At 39.2% G+C, this 14002-nt stretch overlaps 1 protein-coding gene across 6 annotated transcripts in view; it reads left to right on the top strand.

Moving 5' to 3' along the window:
• The window catches only part of LOC115216652, a 76944-nt gene that overhangs the window by 41276 nt on the left and 21666 nt on the right, over positions 1-14002 (top strand). For 3 of the 6 annotated variants that reach the window (XM_036506292.1, XM_029786145.2, XM_029786143.2), the window contains exon 2: positions 7782-7916. The exons of 1 other annotated variant lie outside the window; for it this stretch is intronic. The gene's annotated coding sequence lies outside the window, so the exon portion shown is untranslated. Of the gene's footprint in view, positions 1-296; positions 324-6506; positions 6511-7781; positions 7917-14002 lie in introns of those variants that run through there. 2 more of the 6 variants (XM_036506293.1, XM_036506294.1) reach the window with 2 other exon arrangements.

The raw sequence follows: 14002 nt of genomic DNA, 5'->3' as shown, positions 1-14002 counted from the left end.
ATGTGCTTTTTATTGCCTTTAGTAATTGCACGGTGACCACCATAAGCTTTAAGCTTATAAAATACTATTATTATTATTATTATTTGCAGGATGGTAAAAATCGGCACCGCTTAGCAAAACCATTCACTGTAGAAGCACTGTAGAAGCACGATACAGAAAAAGAGTGATTAAAAGATTACATACACAAATATGCACACTTACTCACATTTTACTAATCATATACTCTCTCTCTTTACTCTCTTTTACTTGTTTCAGTCATTTGACTGCGGCCATACTGGAGCACCGCCTTTAGTCGAGCAAATCGACCCCGGGACTTATTCTTTGTAAGACCAGTACATTTTCTATCGGTTTCTTTTGCCGAGCCGCTAAGTGACGGGGACGTAAACACACCAGCATCGGTTGTCAAGCAACGCTAGGGGGACAAACACAGACACACAAACACACACACACACACTTATATATATACATATATACGACAGGCTTCTTTCAGTTTCCGTCTACCAAATCCACTCACAAGGCATTGGTCGGCCCGGGGCTATAGCAGAAGACACTTGCCCAAGATGCCACGCAGTGGGACTGAACCCGGAACCATGTGGTTGGTTAGCAAGCTACTTACCACACAGCCACTCCTGTGCCTCTCTTGTTATTGACTTAAATAATCTTGATATTGTTTCTCTTTCACTCCTCTGACTTTTTCTTCCTTACTTTCTTTCTTTTTTACTTTCTTATTTTCTTTCTTTCTTCCCTTATCTTTCCTCTTTCATTTGACATTTCCTATCTTGTTAGCTCACTGTCGTTTTCTTTTATCTTTAGACCTCTCTTTGTCTCTTCTTATCAACACCTTAGTCTACCTTGCTATTGTGTGTGTGTGTATGTGCGCATACATATAATTCACATGTACAGACATGTCTTTAGAAATTCAAATATTTAGAAATTCAAATATTTAGAAATTGAAATATGTCGCAAACATACGAACTAACCCAGTTTAATTTCTCATTGTCTGGTACAAATACTTATGTATGTGTGTGTGTGTTTGTGTGTATACATATATATATATATGCACACACATATATTTACACACAGACACACACATAAACACATACACATGCACATATATATAGATATAGATATATAGATTGATAGATTAACAGAGATGTATACATATATATGCTTATATATATATATACATGTATATATATATGTGTGTGTATATATATATATATATATATATATATATATATATATATATATATATATATATATATATATATATATATATACCCTCCTTCCCTTCTTTCCTGAGTGTCAAATAATACTTTAATTGTTCCACGTCCTCGCGTTGCTGTGTTTTTTTCTCTTTTTTTTCTGTGTTTTCTGTTTGGATTAACTATATATATATATGTATATATAGAGAGAGAGAGACACACAACAGACAACCACTCCTACCAAAATCCTTACCATAAATTCTTCCTACAACTTTAAGTGAATCTAGTCCAACCACACACATACATTAACAGCCACAACCACTCATATAGATGCTATCATAACACACACACATACTCACACAGACCTGTACACATGCACATACCCACACATACTCACACAGACCTCTACACATTCACATACCCACACATACACACACATGCCTCCTTCTCTTGCACTTTCCTTCTTAGAAAGAACTTTTTCTTCACCCATTCCCTTCTGGTCATTTCAATATGTGACCGCATGTGTATCGTTGGTGATTTTCTTTCTCCGTCTTCCCTTCTTTGGACTTTTTCTATATTCCTGATGGAGAGCTCTACTCGAAACATGAAATCCTGTTTCATTTCTTTCCTTTCCTGAGCATCCAATAACACAGTACTTGTTCCACATCCTCGCGTTGTTGTTTTTTCTTGCTTGTTCAGATCGACTATATATATATATATATATATATATATCATCATCATCATCATCATCATTTAACGTCCGCTTTCCATGCTAGCATGGGTTGGACGGTTCAACTGGGGTCTGGGGAGCCCGAAGGCTGCACCAGTCCAGTCAGATCTGGCAGTGTTTCTACAGCTGGATGCCCTTCCTAACGCCAACCACTCCGAGAGTGTAGTGGGTGATTTTATGTGCCACCGACACAGGTGCCAGACGAGGCTGGCAAACGACCACGCTCGGATGGTGTTTTTTTATGTGCCACTGACACAGGTGCCAGACGAGGCTGGCAGACGGCCACGCTCGGATGGTGTTTTTATGTGCCACCGACACAGGTGCCAGATGAGGCTGGCAAACGGCCACAATCGGATGGTGTTTGTTACGTGCCCACAGCACGGAGGCCAGTCGATGCGGTACTGGCTACGGCCACGTTCGGATGGTTTTCTTGTGTGCCACGTGCCACCGGCACTGGTACCACAAAGATACAAATTCCATTGATGTTCATCTATTTTGATTTGTTTTGATATATATATATATATATAAATATATATATATATATATACACACATATATATATGTATATGTCGAGGCGCAATGGCCCAATGGTTAGGGCAGCGGACTCACGGTCGTAGGATCGAGGTTTCGATTCCCAGACCGGGCGTTGTGTGTGTTTATTGAGCGAAAACACCGAAAAAGCTCCACGAGGCTCCGGCAGGGGATGGTGGTGATCCCTGCTGTACTCTTTCACCACAACTTTCTCTCACTCTTTCTTCTGTTGGCCTGCTCGCTTAGCCAGCGGGGTGGCGTCATTCGAAGGCTAAAACAATGCGAAGCGCATTGTGACCAGCGATGTGTAACTACATCTGATGGACTGATCTGTCACGTGATATATATGTATAGACACACACACACACACACACATCAGAAACAAGTTTAAAATAATGATCATTACATATAATTCCTTTATCTGATCAAATTTAGTTTACAGCTGTTTCTAGTAGTCATTAGTGGTACGTTACTGATAGGTTTATAAAATTCGTCTATTGATCTATTGAGACAGATGGGTAGACCTACGAAAATCAATTTCTCACTATTTGTTCTATATATATGTTTATTCACCGCCCCTGTATATAATTTGTACATTATATATATATAAAATTCAACTTACATTGAAAGCCAACAAACAAAGTAAAAAATAGGGATTTTCATAGAAAAAAAGCACCCTTTTCATGTAAGTAATTTTTGGTGTTAACATGGTCCGATTTGAATTTTTTCTTCTATGGAAGGAAGAGCAAGCCTTCTTCTATCATACTCTCAATTTCTGAATTTCTGCTGCTTTTAAATAAAGCATGTTTTGAAAGATACAGATAAGGTATTAATTTTATTATTAAATGCAGGATAATGCTAATAATATAGCATGAATAGGATAAACTAGCCATATTTTGCAGAAAAATATGTCAGCAGCCAGCCATGAGACTAGAACTTACATCCTTGTGATTACATGTCAAATGCTTTACCATTAAGCTAAATTGCTCCAATGACAAATTCTTCTGCAAATTTAGGATATATCAATCTAGCTTTATAAGATGCTATCATATGTTAAATTCAATTTACGTTGAAAGATAACAAACAAAGTTAGCTTTAGAAATGTTGAGATGTATTGAGAATAAAATTTGTGTTTGAGAATAAAACTATTTCCCTCTCTGTATCTTTCAATACATCTCAATGCTTCTGAAGGAGAGTTTGTTTGTTGACTTTCAACACAAGCTGAATTTAACATACGATGGCTTCTTATAACGCTAGATTCATATATCCTAATTTTACAGAAGAATTTGTCTTTGGGGCAGTTTAGCTGAATGGTAAAACACTTGATGCGGAATCACAGGGATGTGAGTTTAAGTCTCATGGCTGGCCTCTGACAGATTTTTCTGCAAAATATGAATAGTTTATCCTCTTCATGGTATATTACTAGCATCATCCTGCATTTGAGTATAAAATCATTTCCTTATATATATATATATATATATATATATATATATATATATATATATATATATACCCGAGTAAACACATAAATGTGAAACAAGGTGGAAAAAAGAGTACTCAAATACCAGAGGGAGAGTAATATGCTTTATTTAAAAGCAGCAGAAATTCAACAAAACCTGTTACTCGGAGTTTCACGTTCCCATTCATCGGACAGCTGAAGTTGTCTGTGTATGGCAGGTTTGGTAGCCTTCAACTAACACTATCTCCTCTGAGACCCTGCAGCGCAAGTTGACCAAAATTGAGAGTATGATAGAAGAAGGCTTGCTCTTCCTTCCATAGAAGAAAAAATTCAAACCGAACCATGTTAACACCAAAAATTACTTACATGAAAAAGGTGCTTTTTTCTATGAAAATCCCTATTTTTTTAGGATTTTTTGACTGCTGTGTCGCCATTTTTCGGTGTATTCCAACCAGAAAAATGTTCACTTAAAGAGAATAACAAGCTACATAATGCAATATTTTTACTTTTCAAAAATTCCAATTCTGAAGGGTTGAAACACACCAGAGCAATGCAGGGCGATACTGCTAGTTAACTATAAACTTACTTTATTTATATTTAAATTTCCTCTATCATTTCTTATTTAATTTATTCATTTATTGTTCTAATTCTATTTACCTACTCTATGTTATCTCTGATCAACCTGTAAACCCCTCAACCGAACACATAACAATACATATCATAAACCATAACATTCAGTCTGTTACAATGAATCCATAAACACATTAGACATCCAAGGGTATTTTTTTTTCCTTTGAGAAGATATGCTCAGGTCATATAAATATAAATTTGATATTTACTGAGTATCAATTGAAACAGCTGTATGTGAAGATGATTTATTTCTGTTAATAATAAACAATTATTGATTCCCAATTTCCATTTTCTTTATATATCTATATATATATAGGAGATGTACTCGCATAGCAAGTAATTTGATCTGAGATCGTGTGCTGAAACGAAAACAATTGCAGCGTGGAAGGTGTTTGTAAGCCATTTAAGAAACACACATAAGCCGTTCGGTTCACTTCAACATTTAAGTTTAATTTGTCAAAATATTTTCGTCGCTAAAATCCGCGACCTGTTCACTGACAAATCCGTGCTGCATCACATTGTATATATATATATATATATGTATAAATAAATATATATATATATATATATATATATATACAGCTCTGTCTGGCATTGCCAGCTCTGTCTGGCACCAGTGCGGGTGGCACGTAAAAAGCACCCACTACACTCACGGAGTGGTTGGCATTAGGAAGGGCATCCAGCTGTAGAAACACTGCCAGATTTGACTGGGCTTGATGAAGCCTTCTGGCTTCACAGACCCCAGTAGAACCGTCCAACCCATGCTAGCATGGAAAACGGACGCTAAACGATGATGATGATGATGATGACACACATATATATACACATATATATACGAAGTGTATGGAGGCGCATGGCTTAGTGGTTAGGGTGTCAACATCATGATCGTAAGATTGTGGTTTCGATTCCTGGACCAGGCAACGCGTTGTTTTCTTGAGGAAAACACTTCATTTCACAGTGCTCCAGTCCACTCAGCTGGCAAAAACGAGTAACGCTGCGATGGACTGGTGTCCCGTTCAGCTGGGAAACCAGGCCCATGAGCCTGGTTAGGCTTTAAAAAGGGTGCATTTATTTTTATTTATTATAAAAAATCAAAATAGATGAACATCAATGGAATTTGTATCTTCGTGGTACCAGTGCCGGTGGCACACAAGAAAACCATCCGAACGTGGCCGTAGCCAGTACCGCATCGACTGGCCTCCGTGCTGTGGGCACGTAACAAACACCATCCGATCGTGGCCGTTCGCCAGCCTCATCTGGCACTTGTGTCGGTGGCACATAAAAACACCATCCGAGCGTGGCCATCTGCCAGCCTCGTCTGGCACCTGTGTCGGTGGCACATAAAAAACACCATCCGAGCGTGGACGTTCACCAGCCTCGTCTGGCACCTGTGTCGGTGGCATATAAAATCACCCACTACACTCTCGGAGTGGTTGGCGTTAGGAAGGGCATCCAGCTGTAGAAACACTGCCAGATCTGACTGGCCTGGTGCAGCCTTCGGGCTCCCCAGACCCCAGTTGAACCGTCCAACCCATGCTAGCATGGAAAGCGGACGTTAAATGATGATGATGATGATGATGATGATATATGAAGTGGGGCTGACAAGTGAAAAGTTGCTGGTCTTAAGGGTATCGCAAAACCCTGGTTGGAAACCCAACTTTCCAAGTTCTTTTGTAGAGCTTAGGAAAACTGAAGGACCACAACAATAATTGTGTGAATCTGAGAGATCTGAGAGGGGAATATGTTGAATGAGATCCTAATTAACTGATCTTCCTGTATTTTCTGGCTTTACCCAAAGCCAGGAACTTTTCAGCACCCTCTCATAATATATAAGGTGTGTCAATGAATAGAATCATTTCTGGGGTTGATGCTACTCCACCCAGATATTCCAGATATATTGTTAACCTTTCCTTCTTGGGACACAAAGCTCTGCTTGTGAAGACCTGTTGAGGCAAGTGAAATCGAAATCGATCAAAATTCAAGGGAAATTGTAGTTGTGATACCAGTGCTGGTGGCATGTAAAAGAACCATCCGAATGTGGCTGTTGCCAGCGCCGCCTCGACTGGCCTCTGTGCTGGTGGCACGTAAAAAGCACCAACCAATCATGACCGTTGGCAGCCTCGCTTGGCACCTGTGCTGGTGGCACGTAAAAAGAACCCACTACACTCACAGAGTGGTTGGCGTTATGAAGGGCATCCAGCTATAGAAACACTGCCAGATCAGACTAGAGCCTGGTGCAGCCTCCTGGCTTCCCAGACCCCGGTCAAACCGTCCAACCCATGCTAGCATGGAAAGCAGATGTTAAACGATGATGATGATGATGATGATGATTGTAATATGGTTCACACTTGTGAGTGTAGTGAATAATTTGTGTTATTACATTTTGCAATACCTCTACTGGCTCAAACGTAGACCCATAAAAAAATTAGGAGCTTACTTTTGTCCTCAGCCTCAACTAATGAGACAAGCTGACATCAACAGGTGTACTTACAGCAACATTATTCTGACCAATCAGTGACTTAGAGAGATGCTGAGCCACAGAAACTGCTTGCCAGTTCTGGTCAAACTGTCCACACCATATGAGTGTGAGCATTGCCAGAGCAGCCAATTGGCTTCCATGCCAGTGGCACGTAAAAGGGCACCATTGGAGCATGGTCGTTACCAACGTCACCTTACTGGCACCTGTGCTGGTGGCATGTGTAAAAAGATTCGAGCGAGGTCATTGCCAGTACCGCCTGACTGGCCCCCGTGCCGGTGGCATGTAAAAAGCACCCACTACACTCTCGGAGTGGTTGGCATTAGGAAGGGCATCCAGCTGTAGAAACTCTGCCTGATCAAGATTGGAGCCTGGTGCAGCCATCTGGTTCGCCAGCCCTCAGTCAAATCGTCCAATCCATGCTAGCATGGAAAGCAGACATTAAACGATGGTGATGATGATGATGATGATGATAATGATGGAATAAATAAACTTGTAATTTGTTGGCCAAAATGTGTTGTTTGTAATGGTACTTACTTTGATGTATAAAATTTCCACATTGTTGAAATATATTGTGATGAATTTCATGTTTCAAAACGTTGCTTACTTTTGACTCAACCTGATATTTAATTTTTTTCTTCCTCTTAGTTTGCAATACTTGTTAAATACCTTTCTGAATTTTGATAAATACCTTTCTGAATTTTGAGGCTTGATGCTTACTTTTTTTTTTTTTCTGTGTATCCTTACCAGGTGTCAACTGATTAAAGTTTCAAACAGAATAGTAACATCAAATTTAGAAGGGCCTGAATAGATCATAGGTGATGCTAACCACAACACATCCCTGATAAAATTTAAGACAAAGGTGCATCATTGAGACTTTTGAAGGTGAGTAACATAGGTGAGAAGAAAGAAAAGAAAAGGTTTTAGCATAACCAAATAATCTTTATTTCGTTTTGGGATTTGGTTTGTAAGATTCTTTATATGAGTTTGTGTGTTGAAGCATATTCTGTTGTGTCTGGGGAGAGTAATTTTCGTTTTGTGCCTTATTATGTAACACACTCACCGGTAAAATTTCCACTTTTTTCTTATTTTTATTGTCCTATACGTACATGCATGCATGTATAGGCTCACACACACACACTGATACATGTGCACAAACAAACAAAAGGGAACACAGTGTAAATAAGGGACAGAGTCAAGACTATTGAAAAGGTAGCAAGATGCAACGAAAATTTTAGGAAAATAAAAATAAGAAAAAAGTGGAAATTTTACCGGTGAGTGTGTTACATTATAAGGCACAAAAAGAAAATGACAAATAATCCTTATGACGTGGAAATGGCTCTGAATTTCCACCAAATAATTGTTCTTTGTACGCATTCTGTTGTTGTTATTTCTCTTCATTCCTGTCATTGTTCAGTTCCAAGTCAGCTCTAATAAAACAGATCTTGAGATTTTAGGGTTCTCTGTGACAATATTATCCAATGTAATATTCCTGGTTTTTTTAAGATGAGACAGTGAAAGAGATAGAAGTAAAGAAAGCGAGAGAGAGGGCTGTATTGTGTGGCATGCCAATATTTTAAGGTGTATTTCGGCTGCTCTTTATAGCTGGGTAAGGTAGTGACAAAGTTTCTCTGGACAGTCCCGTCCACTCTGTTTTTGTACTCAGGAAATAACAGATATATATGCATGTACATATGTATGGTATGTATGTACGTATGTATGTATGTATGCATGTACATATGTATGGTATGTATGTATGTACGTATGTATGTATGTTTGTATGTATGTATGTACCTATGTATATATGTGTATATATGTCATCATCATCATCATTTAAAGTTCGCTTTCCATGCTGGCATGAGTTGGACGATTTGACTGAGGACTGGCGAACCAGATGGCTGCACCAGGCTCCAATCTGATCTGGCAGAGTTTCTACAGCTGGATGTCCTTCTTAACGCCAACAACTGTGAGAGTGTAGTGGGTGCTTTCACGTATATATATATATATATATATATATATATATATGTGTGTGTATATATCCAATGTCCACAGATACTATGAACTGTACTGTAATCATCCCAGGAATACAGACTATGATCTTAAGAAACATGTGATTTGTGTAAACATGCATAGTGATGTATTAAAATATTTGTAAATTCCATTCAAGGATTATTTATGGTATTGCATTGACAATTGTGAGATTGTGGTTTTGGTTCCCAGACTGCGCATGGTGTTGTATTCCTGAATAAAATACTTCATTTCACATTGCTCTGCATTAATTTAGTCATCTGACATGTAATATGTTATGCACTTGTACAGGTAATGTCAATTTGATAGGAAGTGAGCTTTATGAGTACACAGACATTTGATAACTTTAAACAAACCATCTACGCAGTTGTTCAGCTAGAAATTGCAGAGCCCTCATGTGTCAACTGATGACTGGCGGGTCTGTAGTATATAAATTATTTGTTCACTTGTGCAAATACAAACGCAAGTTATTTTCACTGAAAGATAGCTAAAAGGAAATATATGCGAGGCTTGAACCTGCTTCTCTGAGTATACTCCTGTATCTGAGCAACTGCAATATATCAATTGACTTCACATAGCACAAGCACATTTACTGGAAGTATTGTACATGTGTTTTTATGAATGCATTGTACATGCTTTGTCCCATATTGCACATGTGGTAACTCATGTTGCATATGCATTATCCCTATTTTTAAAAAAATGTGTTTCTGAGAGATGTCTCTGTATGTGTTTGTGTATGACGAAGACCTTTGGAAGTATGCTGTGCGTGAGAAGACCCGGCAGGACAAGTGAGACCACAACCCGTGGCCTTTACCTGGGATGTAGCCAGTCCACTTCTGCATACCTTTCCTTCTTGGGACACAAAACTCTACTTGCGAAGACCTGTTGAGGCAAGTGAAATCGAAATCGATCAAAAGTCAATGGAAATTGCAGTTATGATACCAGTGCCAGTGGCATGTGGTATGTGTTTGTGTATGACGAAGACCTTTGGAAGTATGCTGTGCATGAGAAGACCCGGCAGGACAAGTGAGACCACAACCCGTGGCCTTTACCTGGGATGTAGCCAGTCCACTTCTGCATACCTTTCCTTCTTGGGACACAAAGCTCTACTTGCGAAGACCTGTTGAGGCAAGTGAAATCGAAATCGATCAAAAGTCAATGGAAATTGCAGTTATGATACCAGTGCCAGTGGCATGTAAAAGAACCATCCGAACATGGCCATTGCCAGCGGCGCTTAGACTGGCCTTCATGCCAGTGGAACGTAAAAAGCACCAGCCGATCGTGGCCATTGCCAGCCTCACCTGGCTTGGTGTAGCCTCCTGGTTTCCCAGACCCCAGACGAGCTGTCCAGCCAATGCTAGCATGGAAAGCGGATGTTAAACGATAATGATGATGATGATATATATATATATATATATATATAGTAGCAGTAGTAGTAGGCATCCATCAGTCTTGAGAAGCCATGGAACTGCACCCAAAGGAATCGTGTCAGCTGCTGATGGTGGTGCAGCGTCTGTTGTGGTTGTACAGACCCACATGGGAGGCGGCAGTCACGCATACAGCGACTGCATCTGAAGGAGCTCTCTGCTAGTGCTGCTGATTTTTCCTTCCATCAAGTGCGCTTTTCTTTGATGGCAAGCACCTGTTTTTCTTCTTCTCTCTTCATTTCCTTTCGCAGCATTTGCCTCCAGTGTGGGTGATCATTTGCAACCTCCTCCCATGTCAGGACGTCCAGATCATACACATAGGTATATATATATATATATATCTATAAATATACGACGGGCTTCTTACAGTTTCTCTATACCAAATCCATTCACAAGGTTTTGGTCAGCTCAAGGCTATAGTAGAAGACATTCGCCCAAGGTGTCACGCAGTGGGGCGGAACCCACAACCATGTGGTTGAGAAGCAAGCTTCTTACACAGCCATGCCTATACCTAAATTCTTTATTTTATCTTCTTTATTTTTTTCTCTACTAGTCTCAGCTAAAGAAGCTGCTGCCAAACATACACATATATGAACATACATTTTTCCTGGATTGATAATTCCTTACTATTAGCACTCTCTCACTCTGTATATATATAAATATATATATATATATATATATATATATATATATATATATATAGTTTTCTCCTGTTCATCATTTACTCTCTCATCCTTTTCTCTAATTCCCTTTTTCTCCCCTTCACCGTTTTCTATCTGTCTCTCTCCCTCTTTCTCATTGCTCACACATGACCATACATACATACATACATACATCATCCCATGTTCTCTAATCTTGACTTGATCTATTGAGAAGCCTTCTAACTATATTTAGATAAGCAAGTAACACTTCTTCACGTAAATAATATCACACTGTATCATCATCGTGTGTTAAGGTCTTCATGGTTCATATTGAATTGCATGTCTTGAGTGAGTACATTTTCCTCAGTTTGATTTCTCACGTAGACCAGGGGTTCTCAACTGGGGTCCATATGATTCCTAAGGATTCATATAAGATTTTTGGGGGTCCATACAACAAAATAGTAAACTGAGGATCCGCAAGAGTATTTGAAGGGCCCCTGAAAATATTTTGCTTTAAATGTAGTGGGGGGAAATAAATATTCGTACATGTCAAAATTCTTTATTTATTTAATTGCTAATGAACATAAATGGGATATACCAATACTATATTTGCATACACATGCATAAACTAAGAATATGCAAAAGAAACTAATAAATTATTGTAACTAAGGAATTTATATACAACTAGCAGTATCGCCTGGCGTTGCCCGGGTTTGTAAGGGAAATAACTATATAAGCATTTTTGGAGAGTTATAGCCAAAAAATAGCAATAAAATGCATTAAAAATGGAAAAAAAAAATGATGGTAAATTTCTTTTTAAATCGTTGACTCATCGTAGACATTTTTAGAGAGTTACTTCCCTTATATAATAGCGAAAAAATGCATTAAAATGGGAAAAAATGATGGTAAATTTTTTTTAAATCGTAGACTCATCGTCGACGCGTGCTAATACCCAGAAGGGCTCGATATAAATCATGACTATAAGATACCCGGTTTTGGTTACACTGCACCGCAAAACGTGGGAGTAGTTAGGAATCTAAATCGTAGGAGACAGACACACAACTTGACTTTTATATATAAAGATTATAAATATTTAGAGGTGAAAAAAGTATTCGTACAGAATAAATTTATGATTTTCTATGCCACAAAATACTGTTAAAATAATTTTTTTTTTACTAGAACTTTCTTGTTTGTTCCAATAAATCAATCAGTTGTCATTTTTAAGTATCAAAAGGCTAACTTCTTCATTCAGCACTGAGACAACATAAAGTAGTATCGTAATAATGGCGAAAAGTAAAGAACTCACAAATTCAGTGAAAAACTTAATTATTGAACAGTAGAAAGTAGGTAAAAGTTACAGGAAAATATCAGAGACCCTTTGTATTCCAATTTTTCTGACTATACCATAACCAGTTGTGAACATACATAGCCTGGTGGTTAGAGTATTACGCTCGTGATCATATGGTCATTGTTTCAATTCCCAGACCGGGCAAAGAATTGTGTTGTTAAGCACAACACTTCATCTCACTTTGCTCAACTGTAAATGAGTTCCAGCTATAGCAGGGAAGTTAACCCTATTATGGATTGGTGCCCCATTCAAGGGTGGATTGGTAGAGTGTTATATTCTCAGTCAATTATAATCATCATCATCATCATCATCATCATTTAGCGTCCGCTTTCCATGCTAGCATGGGTTGGACGGTTCAACTGGGGTCTGTGAAGCCAGAAGGCTGCATCAGGCACAGTCTGATCTGGCAGTGTTTCTACGGCTGGATGCCCTTCCTAATGCCAACCACTCCGTGAGTGTAGTGGGTGCTTTTTACGTGCCACCCGCACAGGTGCCAGACGGAGCTGGCAAACGGCCATGAACGGATGGTGCTTTTACGTGCCACCGGCACGGGGGCCAGGCAAGGCTGGCAATGGCCACGAACTGATGGTGCTACCCACAAGGGGCTAAACATAGAGAGGACAAACAAGGACAGACAAATGGATTAAGTCGATTACATCGACCCCAGTGCATAACTGGTACTTAATTTATCGACCCTGAAAGGATGAAAGGCAAAGTCGACCTCGGCGGAATTTGAACTCAGAACGTAATGGTAGATGAAATACGGCTACGCATTTCATCCGGCACGCTAACGTTCCTGCCAGCTCACCACCTTTTCTCAGTCAATTATAGTCAATTATAGTCAATTATACATCATGCAAAATGGGTCAAGTTTTGGCCTTTTGTGTCCTGGAGTTCATGACAAACCTAAGTCTAAAGCCTTATACTGTAGAAAAAAAATAACAATGTAATAAACAAAGGCAATAGCTTGACATCCTGTAAGCATCATCAATGAGTGGTCAGTTGGATTGACTCCACAATATGACAATGGGAACTGTGACCTCCATTTGAGTTAATAATATTGGTTTCCTACATAGACACAAGGATCCAGATTTTGAGGAAATGAGCAGCTGAATAAAATGAACTCAGTTGCTTGAATTATGATAGCTCATCAAGTGAGGAAAAATAAACAGCAGAGTGAACCTCAACAGTATTTGAATTGAGAAAATAAAGAGCCAGAACAACTACTTCAAGACAACTACTTCAAGATGTCTCTCAAATGACCTAATGACTCTGCCATTCTGCCAGTCTTGCTTGTTAGTTATTATACTTCTTTGAAATGAAATAGCATTTATTTTACCGAACGTGGCCGATGCCAGCGTCGCCTTGACTGGCTTCTGTGTCGGTGGCACGTAAAAATCACCATCCGAATGTGGCCAATGCCAGCGCTGCCTTGACTGGCTTCTGTCCCGATGGCATGTAAAAAGCACCATCCGAATGTGGCCAATGCCAGCCTCCCCTGGCACCTGTGCTGGTGGCACGTAAAAA

This window comes from Octopus sinensis, linkage group LG10 (assembly GCF_006345805.1).
Source record: "Octopus sinensis linkage group LG10, ASM634580v1, whole genome shotgun sequence".
NCBI lineage: Eukaryota > Metazoa > Mollusca > Cephalopoda > Octopoda > Octopodidae > Octopus > Octopus sinensis.
Note: the sequence above shows the minus strand (reverse complement) of the source record. Positions and strands in the feature narration are given on the sequence as shown.